The sequence below is a fragment of the Mobula birostris genome, chromosome 30, assembly GCF_030028105.1.
Source record: "Mobula birostris isolate sMobBir1 chromosome 30, sMobBir1.hap1, whole genome shotgun sequence".
NCBI lineage: Eukaryota > Metazoa > Chordata > Chondrichthyes > Myliobatiformes > Myliobatidae > Mobula > Mobula birostris.
Window position 1 is genome coordinate 14,644,448 of NC_092399.1, and position 15,933 is coordinate 14,660,380.

Below are 15,933 nucleotides of genomic sequence, written 5' to 3' on the forward strand. Positions count from 1 at the left end.
CTGCTGTCAGCAAATTCTATAATTGGAACAAAAAAACAAATATAATTCAAATTTTTTTTTTTAAATTGAAAGGAACTGCCAGGCATGGACTGCGCTATGGCAGGCATAATAATTTTAGGCAGAAAGATTTCTCTTACACGTAATTTTAAATGAAACCTCTTAAGACTTTGATTTGCATTTCGAGACTACCAGATATTACGCGTAGGAGTGTACGTCGTACTTGCAATCAATACTCTGAGGGAACAGATATTTTAAACATTATCACTCAGAGCATGTGATACCCTCTCACGTGGGGGGGGGGGGGGAAGAGGGTCTCAATCAATGAGACAACGTGGAGTGGTGTTCCTGAAAGTACTGTATTAGGATTTCAGAACGTGGGGTTTATTCGTCATGGCTCATTCATTCAGAATACATCCTGGATTATTTGACTTATTCTTGTTCACATTTAAATTAAAGATAGTTTCACTCCACCCCCCCCCCACATGCCAAAAGTATTTTTAATTTTTATGCTAACAAAACTTATGTATCTACAAAAGAGTTAACATTAATTATAATTCCAGACAAACACGCATCAGGTCACCCAGCGTGTGGAGAGAAAAAAAATAACGTTTCACGTTAAAATCCTGCTGCTATGTTTTGTAACTCCAAAACATAAAACTTATTGAAATAAAAACAAGAAGCCGTGAATAACGTGCCTAACTTCGTTGACTCAGCGGCGTGATAACAGATGTCATTCATGTGCTTTTCCAGATAACCCGTAATGAATAATTTAATCGAACAAGAAAGCTTAATCAAATATAGTTACAATATTACTAAAATACTACTGAAATATTAAATACACAACACTCCCTACTTAGCTGTAAACTCCAAATAAATATAGAATGCATCTCAACATACAGAGAGAGAGATGTAAGTTCTATATTTTATATATATATATAGAGAGAGAGAGAGAGAGAGAGAGAGAGAGAGAGAGAGAGAGAGGGAGGGAGAGGGGAGGGGGAGGGGGAGGGGGAGGGGGACGGGGGGTAGGGGGAGGGGGAGGGGGACGGGGGGGTAGGGGAGGGGGAGGGGGAGGGGGGGGTAGGGGAGGGGGAGGGGGAGGGGGGGTAGGGGAGGGGGAGGGGGAGGGGAGGGGAGGGGGAGGGGAGGGCGGAGGGGGAGGGGGAGGGGAGAGTGCAGAGTCAGATGCTGCTCCAAGCCTATTATAGCAACAATATAATATTCTTCCAAAGGCTCCACTCAACCTTAGAAATAATTCCTTCAGCCTTCATGTAATCTAGCCCACTGGCTATCTTAGCACGGATTGTATAGGAACCAGACGGGCTTTGTAAAAGTTGGGTATGCATTTTTGTTTAACACTATTTAACCCTTGATATGTTTGAGTTTTCCAATGTCATCCTTGAACACTGTTGTGGCATCATTCACAACATTTCTTAGTTCGCTTTCAGTTGGCTCTATTTCAGGAGATGTGGCATGCAAATGACGGATGGATCTCCAATCAGTTGTGGTTGTCTCTGCCACTCATGCTCTCACAGAACTGGCCCTCCTGTTTTTATCACATACAAGCCCAACATTGCTCATTGGTTGTTATATTTCACAGTTACAAATGTCATTCCCACAGGAACTATCCTTCTTCCTGTATAAGTTAGATATCTACAGGCTTCAATTCAGTATCTTTGATTTGTCATTCAAACTCATTTTGTGCAATGACTGAAACAGCCCCGCCAGTGTCCAATTCCATTTTAATTAACTTGCTGTTTGCTTCTGGTATAAGCCATATTGCTTGTCTATTGTGAGTTTTCACATTGTAAATCTCAAGGCTACTCTGTCCTATGTCACTCATTATTATCAGATTTTTTCATCAACAACGTGCAGATTAGTGCTGTTTCTGAAACTGCAACTTGACTTTGTATCTTTTTCTCTTCCCTGAGTAGTCCATTTACTGCACTTTTGTCCGCCTGACAAGCTCTTTGTATATGCCCTACTTTGTTGTATTTTCTGCAAGTTTAATTTTTAAACCTGTATTGCTTTGGTGTATGTGAGCCCCTGCCACAACACAATTTATTCAGCCAGGCTGGTTTCTGTTTAGATGTTGAAATTTTGTTCACACTCACTTTCATTCATGTCTGCAACTGAATGGTGTCTCTGTCTGCTGTTTCCATAGATACAGCTTTTTCAGCTTTTTTAAAAATGTAAGTTGTGCTTCATTTAGGAGCAATTTTTGAATGTATTTCTTGTTAGATTCCACAAACTAAACAATCTCCCAGTACATCATTAAGTCCATCACTGAACTGACAATGCTCAGACTTCTGCAATTCAGCTACGTGTGCTGAAATGGGCTTCCCTTCCTTTTGATTCCACTTATGAAACCTAAAACATCCTGCAATCAACAATGGTTTTCATTCTAAATGGTCTTGCATTACTTTCTTGATATCAGCAAAGCTCATTTTGGCTGGTTTGATTGGAGCAGTCACACTTCTAAGCAAACTGTATGGCTTTAACCCCAGTGCACTCAGCAAAACTGGCACTTGCTTTTCATTGGCTATTTCATTTCCTTCCAAATTCTGGTCATTTCACTCAGGATACACGAGCCTGTTATCTGTTGTGCCATTGAATACATCTATCTTTCCGATGTAGCCAGCTATTTCTGATTTGTTAAAATATACTATTATTATCACCTGGTACTCACTGTTTATGAACCTGTGAATTTGTCTGTTTCCAGTCTTTTTTTTTTACTCAACCATCGTCTTTTCCGAAGAAATCATGTGCTGTGCTTTTTTTTAAAAACTCGAATGTCTCACTGTGCTTCAACAGGTAGGTAAACACAAGGAATTCTGCAGATGCTGGAAGTTCAAGCAACACACATCAAAGTTGCTGGTGAAGGCAGCAGGCCAGGCAGCATCTCTAGGAAGAGGTACAGTCGACGTTTCGGGCCGAGACCCTTAGTCAGGACTAACTGAAGGAAGAGCTAGTAAGAGATTTGAAAGTGGGAGGGGGAGGAGGAGATCCAAAATGATAGGAGAAGACAGGAGGGGGAGAGATGGAGCCAAGAGCTGGACAGTTGATTGGACAAAAGGGATATGAGAGGATCATAAGACAGGAGGCCCAGGGAGAAGGAAAAGGGGGGGGGGGAACCCAGAGGTTGGGCAAGGGGTATAGTCAGAGGGAATACCCGGCAACACCATAAAGCAGATAGAGAAGAAAGTTTCAGAGTTTTGGGCAGAAAACACAAGTTCAGAGTTCAATAGAGGCAAGGTGACGTCAGAGTTACTTTTGCAAACTGAATGCAGGTCCTCTACCTGTAGGTATGTTTAGTGTCTCCCATTATGGCGCCAAATGCAATACACTAGACTGGAAGAAGTACAAGTAAATTGCTGTTTCACTTGGAGGAACATTTGCCTGCAAATTTGCTCTTCAATGTCCCCCAAAACTGTTTGGATTTCCGTAGTGTGCAACTCCGAATGCTCTTTTTGGTCTTTGGTTCAACTAATACGGTGTAATTTGATTATCCTTATATAAGACCAGTTCTACTGCTTGTGGGAGACACCAAGAGATTCTGCAGATTCTAGAAATCTTGAGCAACGCACACAAAATGCTTGAAGATCTCCGCAAGTTGGGTAGCGTCTATGGAGGGAAATAAACAAGTCGACCTTTCGGGGGAGGAAGCAACGCCGGGGCCCAATCATGATGGATCCAGCAATTCCTATTTCTATTTCAGATTTCATGTATTTACAGTTTGTTTCCATTCACATTCATTAAAGGGGCTTCTCATTTTTGGCGAGCAGTGTGTACTCTAATATTTGGGAGAGCTTAATACAAGAGTCGTAACCTAGAGGATATTGAATTTTTGGAAGGGTAACCGGGAACTATGTTAAACCTCAGCTGCCCGGTGACTAACGCGTCTCAGGACAGAAATAGAAACATTGGCTGTGGCGCACTCTCAGTTGTTTATCAAACACGCACAAAAGGGGGCACTTTCCTATCACTTTAAAAATTGAATTGGTGAACTTGATGTAGAATCTATTTTTTTAAAAATAACAGATAAGTAGTTCCTGACAAGGACGTTACCAGATTTTAACTTTTGATCGCATTCTATAGTTCCTCGCGCGTCATTCTGACATTTTGTACGGTCACCACCTCTGATTTTAAGTTAAATTTATTGCTAAAACGTACAATAGAATGAGCAGCTGACAAAGAATTGACCCGTTTCGGACTCTCCAGTGGAGAGAACTACACGGAACCTGAGAAAGCGTGACCAAGTAATTGTCAGATACTTCAGAAATTAATCATATTATTGTCCTCTGTTTAAATACTTCAACCTCTCGCCACAAGCGGAAATTAATTTTAAATCTCAAGGATAACGTTTTAAAAAATATTTTGTTTGACTTCAGTCATCGTAATTCGACTGTAGGTTGTCCGTTCCGCTTCTCTCAACTCCTTGCTAAGAGAAAGGATAATTCGGCGTTGAAGTGTTTCTCGCCGCCATTCCGTTAAATCCTCGCGTGTGATTTCCTTACCTTAGTTAGTAAAACTTGCCGGGAGGTGCTTTCAGGAGAGAACTCCAGTTTCGTGCACAGATCTTGGGAGCAGCAAGGAGACAGTGACGGCTGGAATGCCAAACGCTCCAGACCACAGACACGGCTGACGCTTCAAAGTCAATCCAGCAAGGAGAGCCGTGGTATTATGGGGATTGAAGACCGTTATAACATTGTCGGTCATATTACAAAGTATTTACAGCATAGAAACAGACCATTGGACCCTACAAATTCAGCTGCTATTTATGCTTCACAGACCGGCCTCCCACCCCTTTCAATGTAACCCTACCGACGGGTCCCTCTCCATACCGTTCTCCCTCGTGTTCTGACAGTGAAGTGGGTCTTCACGAGGAGGCGTGCGGTCCGTCCAAATGGGGCTCCTTTCTTTGATACCATATTAGACCAAAAGACCATAGGATATAGGATCAGAAGTAGGCCATTCAACCCATCGATTCTGCTCCGCCATTCAATCATGGGCTGATCCAATTCTTCCCGTCATCCCCACTCCCCTCCTTTCACCCCATACCCTTTAATGCCCTGGCTAATCAAGAACCTATCCATCTCTGCCTTAAATACACCTGTGGCAACAAATTCCACAGATTTACCACCCTCTAACTAAGGTAATTTCTCCCCACCTCAGTTCTAAAAGGACGTCCTTCAATCCTGAAGTCGTGCCCTCTTGTCCTAGAATCCCCTACCATGGGAAATAACTTTTTGTCATATCTAAACTGTTCAGGCTTTTTAACATTCGGAATGTTTCTACGAGATTCCCCCTCATTCTCCTGAACTCCAGGGAATACAGCCCGACCTGCCAGACATCCCTCATATGGTAACCCTCATTCTTAAAAGCATTTGAAAATCACAGAATAAAGAGATTCCTGGAAAGGCAAATATTTATTTCCCATTCCTAAGCTCCCTCACCTTGGGATTTTCTCTTGTTGCCACTTCAGAAGATAATCACATTGGTGGGTTTGGAATTACAAAATAGATCAGACTGGGACAAGATGGCAGTTGGATAGTTCATAGGGTTCAAATTTCCCAGCTACCATGGGGGTTTTGGAAATATTCTCCTTGGAACATAGGACTACAAGGGATGATCTTATAGAAGTTAATGACATTACGAATGGCATAAATAGGATTGGTCAGAAACTCTTTTTCCCAGGGCAGTGGAGTCTAGGATTAGAGGGCACAGGTTTAAGATAAGAGGGGAGAAATTTAAAGGTAAGTTTATCCCCACACAAAGTGGTGGTTGCTAGAGTTGCTGATACAATTACAATATTTAAAAGATGTTTGCATTGATACCTAGACAAAAAAGGCCTTGAGTGACTTGTGCCTAATGTAGGCATATAAGAATAGAGCTGATAGGCATCATGGTTGGCACGGACAAGGTGGGTACTGTGCTGTACAAATCTGTTTTGGGTAGCATGTTTTACCAGTCACATTAAACATTTTATCCTCAAATCCTGATGAAGGGCCTTGGACCGAAACATCAACTGTTTCTTCCCCTCTATAGATGCTGCCTGACTTGCTGAGTTCCTTCAGCATTTTGTGTGTGTTGCTAAAGATTTCCAGCATCTGCAGAATCTCTTGTGCTTAAACTCAAATGTTTTTCGCATTCTCTCCAGTGGAATCATGTCTTTCCTTCAAATCAGGAGAAGAACTATTCACCAGACTCAAACTGTGGTCCAACATACAATTCTGGCATGACCTTCCTACTCACATGTGTATCTTATATCTTGGCTAATAGAGTTAAACATCCCATATGCTTTTTTATTCAACAATATCTGCTTGTTCTGCTACCTATAGCAATCTGTTGACATGCGTTCCTAACCCCTTAATGTAGTTATGAACTCTGTACTTTTTATACCTGATAATACTGACTATATCCCAGCTGATTTGTTGGGGAATTAAAATTCCCTATTTTTACAACTTGAGTTTTATTTTCACTTTGCCTATAAAATTTGCTCCTCAATTTTCTTAGAAAGAACAAATTGTTTTGGAAATTTATATTACATTTCTAACATTATGGTTGCTTATTTTGTCCTTTGTTCAACTAACAGGGTCTAATTTGATCATCCTTCTAACAGATCTTGTGTAACTCTTTAGAGGTGTATTGGTTGCTCAAACACCAATCCTTCCTTTCTTTTCCCTCTTTTAATCGGGAACATTAAATTGTCATCTCAATCCCTCTTTAAACCATGTTTCTTTAACAGCTACCAGATCATATTTCTATGGGCATCTTTCAGAATCTTATCCAATATACTTTTGCATTTAGGTGTGTGTCGTTAAGCACAAGTAGACTAATTTTTGTCTGTTTTGCAAACTTTGTACTGCCTTCCAAACTCTCACAAATTTTAATTTTTCCATCTTTGGTCTACTTTTCTTCCTTCTGAAACTTTTCCCAACTTCTTCCCCCTGCCAGACAGCCCTCTCCAGTAATGCTAACAAACCTGCCTATGATATTATTTGCTCCCCCGCCAACACCCTTCCCCCAGTCATGGTGCAATACATCTGCCTATAACCTGGAGCATCTTCTCTTAATCTAAACCAAACAACCCAAGAACCTAGACCCCTTCATCTTACACCTTCTCTTTAACCAAGCATTCCTTTGTATTCTCTTTCTGTTTCTGTCGTTACTCACTTATGGCACTAGTCATACAGAATTTGCTAAGGTCTGCAATCCTTCTTCTTAATATCTAATTTCTGAAAATCAGTTCATTTTATCACTATCAATATAGACTGTGACCTTTGGGTGTTCATACACCCTCTCCAGAATTTTCCACAGCAGTATTATTCTTGACTCTGGCAGCAGTGATGTGATATACTATCCTGGAATCACATCTATGATCAGAAACACATCTGTTTTGCTAACTAATGAATCTCCTCTATTTATTGTTGTCCTGAACTTTCCCTTCCTTCTCTGGACTGCAGAGCCACTCAAGATTTTATAGTTTTGGCTCGAGCTGAGCACCCCAGGGAAATTTTCTCCCCACTTTGTGTTCAGAACTGAATACTGGTTAGAGAGCAAGATGCATTCAGGGTCTCCCGAACTAGTTTCATATATAGTATTGTCTATTTGGTAGCCAGAGGACTGCTTAAACAAAAAGTTTTTAAGACATATTTTTGTAAGTTTCTTCTTTCATATTTAATTTCTTAATATGTAAAGTGAAATAATGCATTGTATTAGTGGGTAGCAACACACCCAAAATGCTGGTGGAACGCAGCAGGCCAGGCAGCATCTGTTGGAAGAGGTACAGTTGACGTTTCGGGCTGATACCCTTCGGCAGTCCTGATGAAGGGTCTCGGCCCAAAACGTCAACTGTACCTCTTCCAACAGATGCTGCCTGGCCTGCTGCGTTCCACCAGCATTTTGGGTGTGTTGCTTGTATTTCCAGCATCTGCAGATTTCCTCGTGTTTGTGTATTAGTGAGTAGTGTTGATAAGATTTTGGTCTGCAAGTCTATACAGTGATGAGTTTATTGCATCGATACATATTTTTTAGCCGACTGGTGGTGTAGTAACATCTGTACTGGCCTTGCACGCTTTCCATCCATGCTGGGTTGAGCATCAAGCTAGTAACTTGTAAAACAGACAAAAATGCTAAAAAAAATTTGACAACGTTGCTGCCTGATGCGCCAGAAGGTGCAGAAAGGAACAACAACAACAAAAGACATTGATGAAGGCCGAACACTTGAGCCAGGGTGGGGTGGGGTGGGGTGGGGTGTAATCATTATCTGCAAGTTTGTTTCTAATTAGTAACCTGGAATCACATCTATGATCAGAAACACATCTGTTTTTCAAACTAATTAATCTCTTCTATTTATTGCTGCCTTGAACCTTCCCTTCCTTCCCTGGACAGCTGAGCCTCTCAAGATTTTATACTTTTGGCTCTAGCTGAGCTTCCCAGGGGAATCCTCTCCCCTGTCAGTTTTAAGAGGGGAGGAAGGCAAAAAGGTAGAATTTGAACAATATCACAAATGATAAGTGATAAATTATGTTCAAATGGTTATTACAGCATGAATAAAGTAGGTTCAAGTTGAAGTTGAAATAGCACTGTTTTGAGACATATCTTAGAATTAATAATTTTGAGACAATTTGCTCTGTTTCTGATGATATTCATTGTTGCAAGTTTATTTCAGTTATAGAAATCTGCTCCAGTATGGTAGCAGGTGTTGCTTCAAAATGGTCTTAGTTTTAGGGAGTTAAGTCCCAATGGGCCATATTTACATACAATTATATAGCCCTAGGACATATGAAAGCTGCTCTAGTGATCTGTGCTGGATACTCATGTCTCTTGCAAACATATTTTCCAAACCTCTCTGATGGGAGACTTTGTAAATTCAAGTCAACTATGAATGGCTAGGCTGCTTTATTTCATGCCAAAGTAAATTTGCAGGAGAACAGATATTTGACCAGATTCCAATGAGCTATGTTAATCAATGTGCAATAACAGAAAAGAAACAACATACTATACTGACCTGTATTAGTCATTTTACTTAACAATTTGCATTTAGGCTGCAGTTTCCCCCCCCTGTTTTTGCACTACTTACTTAATTTAACTTTTTAAACACTTCTTACTATAATTTGTTATTTTGTATTGCAATGTACTGCTGCTGCATAACCACAAATCTCATGACAAGTACTAGTGATATTAACCCGATTCTGAGCACAGTGCCAAATTACCATATTACAAAATAAGTCAACAGTTCAAAAATAGGAATGATTTGTAGTGTTTATGTGTTCATGAGGCTTTAAGAAATCTGATGTCAGAGGGGAAGGAACTGTTTTTGAGTGTGGGTCTCGAGCCTCCTGACCCTCTTCTCTGATGGTAGTAACGAAGAGAAGGCACGTCCCAGATGGCAAGCCTCCTTAATGATGGATATCACTTCTGTGTTAAGTGCTGAGGCTTTGATTCAGGAGGTTTTGGCGAGGAGGTTGAGCAGGTGAAGGCAGGTAAACCTAGGTAAGGTTTTCTTTAGAACCACATTAGAGTAGCTGGGATGACAGTTAAGACAGTGGCATGCTCTTGCAGGATGTGGGAGATCAGAGGTATTGTTGGTGTCTCTGATGAGTTCACCTGCACCTAGCTGCAGCTTCTGGCTGACTATATGAAGGAACTAGAACTGGAAATGTATATACTTGGGATCATCTGGGGTGCTGAGGGCACTTTAGACAACAGCTTTACTGTGGTGGTCACACCTAAGGCATAGGCTGCAGATAGTTTTGTGACTACCTTGGAAGGTAAGAGGAAGAGACCCCCATGGCCATTAGCCCCAGCAGCACATATATCCCTTTTGATATTGCTGGAGGGGATGACCTTTCAGGGTACAGGGCAGCAGCCAGGTTGGTGGCACTGAAATTGGTTCTGAGGCTAAGCGGGAGAGGGAGAAGTCAGGCAGCGCAGTAATGATGGGATATTTGAGTGTTAGGGGAACAGACAGGAGAAAGGAGATGGTGTGTTGCCTCACCAGGATCTCTCAGGTCAGCTGTAGAGCATTCCCAAAGGGGCAGGGCAAGTAGCCAGAGGCTGTAGTGCATATTGGTACCAACAGCAGAGCTAGAAAAAGGGTCACAATCCTGTGCAGTGAACATAGGGAGTTAGGAGATAACCTAAAAAAGTAGGACTTCCAGGGTAGTCATCTCTGGATTACCTCCAATGCCACGTGGTGATGAGGATACAAGTAGAAAGACAGGTCGGATGTATGTGTGGCTGAGGAGCTAGTGCAGGAATCATTGGGATAGGGTAGGGGTGACCTGTACAAGGGAAATGGATTGCACCTGAACTGGAGTGGGATCAGTATTGGGAGATTTGTAGTGCTACTCAGGAGGATTTAAACTAGAGTGGCGGGCGGGTGGGGTCCTGAGCAGTAAAGTGGCTGATAAGAAATTGGGGGATAATACAGGAACCAAAGAGTGAAGGTTCAGTGGTCAGGATAGAGAGGAACACAATAAAGGGAGAGGAAATAGCATTGGTTCAAACTGTATCCTGAAACATTGGGCTGTCAGTCTTGCCCTTCCCTTAGCCATGTTTCTGATATCCAAATTTTCAGGGACAATCCATGCCCCGAGTTCATCCACCTTACCTGTCAAGCCTGTTGCATTGAAACCAATGTGGTTTAAACCAATCTTCTTGCTTTGTCTGACTTTGGTGGTGAGATAAACTTCTTGATAAACTGGTGAACTTGGCTCCTGTTGTAAAATCAGAAATAACAAGCCTGGATGTTACCTTTGATCACTGTTCCCTCTAAGCTGCGTGGGTGCGCAACTGTGCACTAACGGAAATGCTCCCACGCACATAGCCTTTGTTGCCATGCAGTGGAAATTTTCTTTTAAATATTTCTTTTTATTAAAGTACTGCGCAGTTATCAGGCCATGCAAAAGTTTCTTGCTCAGAGCAATGGTTGGTTGGTGCAGCTGTAAAAAAAAAATTCAAGGGAACATTGTACTTGATTCAGATCTGAATTTTAAATCCCGCATAAAGAAAGTAACCAGGTACACCCATTTCTGTCACATAATGATGCTGAAAAACTAATTCACATTCTTATATTACTGCAATACACATTTTACCAGCCTTCCAAAACAAACTTTAACTCATTCAGAATGCTGCTGCTGGACCTTTAATGAGGATGAAGGTAGCTATCATTCCCATCCGAGCTACTCTGCATTGGCTTCCTGTATCTTTTAGAATTGATTTTAAAGTTCTCTTGCTTGTTTTTAAAGTTCTCAAAGGTCTGGGACCAGAGTATATCACAGAATCAGTTTTGTTTTATAATCCTGCTCGAGCTCTCAGGTCTTCCTCTGCTGGTCTCTTAAATTTAAACAATGTCCCTCAAAAGGTAATTGGCAGATCTGCTTTTTAACTACGCTCCTAATCTGTGGAATTCAATACCCAAGACTACAAGGGACGCGGAATCAGTTGACACTTTTAAATACCAGCTCAAAATCTATTTGAACTTTGCTTTTAACTAACTTTTTTTGTCTTTTACTTCCATGTTTATTTTTACTTTATTTCCATGTTTGCAGTTTGTTCCATTGTAAAGCACTCTGAGCTACATCGTCTGCATGAAAAGTGCTCTATAATTAAGTTATTATTATTATTAAATTGCTGGTGAGCATTCTGATGGACAGGATCTACCAACATTTGAAGAGACAAGGTCAGGATTCAGGACATTCAGCATATCTTTGTGTGTGGGAAGTCATGTTTGATGAATCTCTTGGAGGTCAAGAAGGTAGATGAGAGTAGTGGTAGTGGAGGTCAGATATAGACAAGGTTCCTCTAGGCAGGCTGGCCTGGAAGGTTAGATCACATGGCATCCTGGGGAGGCTGCAGATTGGATTCATACTTGGTTCAGTGGTAGGAAGCAGAGAGTGAAGATTGAGGGCTCTTTCTTGGATCTAGTAGTTAGTGTATCTGGTGTTGGATTCAACACTTAAATGCTTCAAATACCTCTTATTCACTAGGATAACTCCTGGGATGTCAGTTTCAAATTCCTGGGTGTCAATATCTCTGAGGGTGTAACCTGATCCCAACATATCAATGCAGCTATAAAGAAGGCAAGGCAGCGGCTGTATTTCATTAGGAGTTTGAGGAGATTTGGTTTATTACCTACAACACTCGAAAACTTCTGCAGATGTACACTGGAGATTAGATTAGATTATGAGGACACACAGTCCTTTTTTATTGTCATTTAATAATGAATGCATTAAGAAATGATACAATTTGTTCCTCCAGAATGATATCACAGAAACACAAGACAAACCAAGACTAAAAAAAACTGACAAAAACCACATAATTATAACATATAGTTACAACAGTGCAAAGCAATACTGTAATTTGATGAAGAACAGACCATGGGCATGGTAAAAAAAAAAGTCTCAAAGTCTCTCGAAAGTCCCATCATCTCACGCAGACGGTTGAAGGGAGAAACTCTCCCTGCCATGAGCTTACAGCGCTGCAAACTTGCCGATGCAGCATCCTGGAAGCACCCGACCACAGTCCGACTTCTGAGTCCGTATGAAAACTTCAAGCCTCCAACCAGCCCTCCGACACCAAGCACCATCTCTGCCGAGTGCTTCGACCACGGCCCTGGCAACAGGCAACAGGCAAAGCCAAGGATTTGGGGCCCTCCGGAGATTCTCGATTGCACAGTAGCAGTGGCAGCAAAGCATCACCATCCAGTATGGGGGGGGGGGGGGCTATTGCACAGGATCGAAGTAACCTGCAGAGAGTGGTAAAATTACTCAGCTCCATCATGGATATTAGCCTTCATAGTATCCGAGACATCTTCAAGGAGCGGTGCCTTAGGAGGGTGGCATCCATCATTGGGGACCCCCATCACCCAGGACATGCCCTCTTCTCATTGTTACCGTCAGGAAGGAGGTACAGGAACCTGAGGGTGCACACTCTCAGCGATTCAGGAACAGCTTCTTCGCCTCTGCCATCCAATTTCTGAATGGACATTGAACCCATGAACACTACCTCACTACATGTTATTAATTCCCATTTTTGCACTACTTATTTTCACTATTTAATATACATATACTGTATATAGTTACTGTAATTCAGTTTTTTCCCGTTATTTATCAGGTATTGCATTGTACTGCTGCTGTAAAGTTAAAAAATATCAAAACACATGCCAGTGATATTAAACCTGATTCTGATGAAGGAGATGTCCCACCAAGAAAGCACAAATAAGTTATGCCTTTATTCCTTGGAGTTTGGCAGAATGAGGAGTGACTTTATTCATATGTATAAAATCCTAAGGAGGTTTGACAAGGGAGCTGTTGGGATGTTTTTGCTAATGGAAATGTTGTGAACAAAGGTATGTAATTACAAGGCAGGGATAAGGCCATTTAAAATGAGGTATGCAGAAATTTCTTCTCACAAAGGTTGGTGGATCTGCTGAATTCTCTGCTCTGGTGTCTGTTGGAAGCTATATAAACTATATAATTTAAGGGTGGGCTAACAAATAACATTCACTTCACACTAGCATCATGCAGTGACTATCTCCAACAAAAGAAGTTGCATTTCAATTTCTTTACTTCGGAAGATTTCCAGTTGCCTTTACGGTGTTCCAACTTCAAAAAGCTTCTTTCTGTCTCTGCAAGTGTTTCATCCCATCCCGTTTGCAACTAGAAAAGCGAAAAAGTACCATACTCTTCGGACTTGACTTTATCACCATAAAGTTCTAAATCTGTGGGATTACCATTGACCTGGAACTTAACTGCAACAGCTTTGTAAATCCAAATTCTAGATCAGGCCCGAGACTCCCACACCAGTGGCATGCAGCTCATTTTCTGACACCTGAAAGCCTTTCTACCATCTGCTTCACAAACAACAGTGTGATGGACACACTCTGTTTCTTTGGATGAGTGCAATTCTGTAACGGCAAGAATGGATCCAAATTCAAAACAAAATATTTGCTGCCAGCCTGTGACCCCAGCCGGAGTTGTTATACTTGTGTGACATGCCCTCAGCTCCAATGATTGCTCCAAAGAGTCGAATTCCTTATTTCAATCCTTTACTAGCAATTAGCAAACATACAATTAAGCATTATTGAGCGTTATCTCAGCAGTAAGCAATGTAATGACCTCTGCCAGTTCCAGGGTACAGACTGCCACGAAACAAGCATGAATACGTAACTTATTCCCTTTGCCTTTACCGTGCCCCCCCCATGTGACTAGTTACCGTAATAAACATAATAAATGCCCAGCACAAAATATATGGCTCCTACAAGTTCCAATAACATTTAAGAAGTATGAAACCATCCAGGCTAGTGACCCATATATGTAATTGGCACCCTATCCATTATTTTAAACATCCATTCCTTCATGTAATGCAACATTTTCCAGATGCACCCAGGCCCTTTTAATAGCACTTCCCAAAAGTTCAACTATTGTTCCCAAGAAGGATACGGGTTGTCAAATCACAAACAAGACAGAATCTGCAGATGCTGGAAATCCAATCAACACACACAAAATGCTGGAGGAACTTAGCAGGCCGGGCAGCATCTATGGAAAAGGATATGGGCAGTAGGTTCATAGGAATATGGGACACCTTTGTTTTGATTCATGTTATACACAATCCTGACTTGAAACTATTTTGTGATTCCCTCCTAGCTGCTGTGTATAAATCCTGGAACTTCGTTCTCAATAACACTGCGGGAGTATCATCACAGAAAGGACTGCAGAATTCAGAAAGAGAGGATGGATCACACAGCAAAACCTACGTTATAACTAGAAATTAATTCTTTTTTCTTTTTCTCACATCAACCATCCACACAGTGAAACTAACATTTACTGTTAAGTTTGTATTATGAAATTACACCTACTTGTAAATGGGCTGGCCAAACCCGTTTCACACAAGTTCCCTGCAGACATTACAGAAGGAAGCCTCTGAGAATCAGTTCTTTTTGAAATTGATGGATTCGTACTGGTAAATTTTATAATGTGTGCTATCGTCCGTTACGCCGCTGGCATTTAGGAAAGCAAGGAAGGTCCTTCATCTCTGGTGGTGTTCAGGGTTTCCTTCATCGTGTCAGTAGCTTCCTCTCGAATTTCACTACTGTCAGTCATGCAAGTCCAAGATGGAGACTCAGGAATACCATCGCACTCAGATGTGAAAGGATCCTTCATTGCTATTTCCGTAACAATTTTGTTTTACAAGTCAGGGTTGTCAGCCCCGAGATGAACCCCCGCACCTGGAGGACTGGTAGATCACTCTTAGTCTGGTCTCTACCCTTTGACCCCTTTGCAATGGGTGATCCTACCAAGGGTCGAAGCACAAGGCCCTGACTCCAGACAACGTAGCTCTCTGGGTCACTGAGGCACACGAGCCTCAAAACCATGACAAGGTTGTGGGCGTCTTGGAGGAAATTTTATAATGTTGAGTAGCAATTGATCTTTGTTTTTGTTCAAATAGCTTCCTTACCTTAACAGAGTTTACAAATAAGCATTATTGAGAATAATATTGAATTAAAAAAAGAACATCGTAGCTCAGAGAAAATCAGATTTATCACTGGCATATGTCATGAAATTTGTTGAGTTGTGGAAGCAGTACAGTGCAAATAAGTAACAATAAAACTAATTAAATAGTGCAAAGTAGTGAGGTAGTGTTTATGAGTTCACAGACTGCTCACTTATCATTTTCACATTATGTATAATATTTAATGCGTGTCAATGTTAAAATGTGTTGGCACGTGGCCAAGTGGTTAAGGCATTCATCTAGTGATTTGAAGGTCGCTAGTTCGAGCCTTGGCTGAGGCAGCGCGTGTGTCCTTGAGCAAGGCACTTAACCATGCATTGCTCTGCGATGACACTGGTGCCAAGCTGTATGGGTCCTAATGCCCTTCCCTTGAACAACATCGATGGCGTGGAGAGGGGAGACTTGCAGCATGGG

General features: G+C 41.5%; 1 protein-coding gene across 2 annotated transcripts in view; it reads right to left on the reverse strand.

Annotated features, from left to right (window-relative positions):
• The window catches only part of LOC140190611 (kelch-like protein 31), a 41,530-nt gene that overhangs the window by 23,729 nt on the left and 1,868 nt on the right, over window positions 1–15,933 (reverse strand). Inside the window, exon 2 of one of the 2 annotated variants that reach the window (XM_072247314.1) lies at window positions 10,619–10,724. The gene's annotated coding sequence lies outside the window, so the exon portion shown is untranslated. Of the gene's footprint in view, window positions 1–4,517; window positions 4,781–10,618; window positions 10,725–15,933 lie in introns of those variants that run through there. The other variant, XM_072247313.1, reaches the window with a different exon arrangement.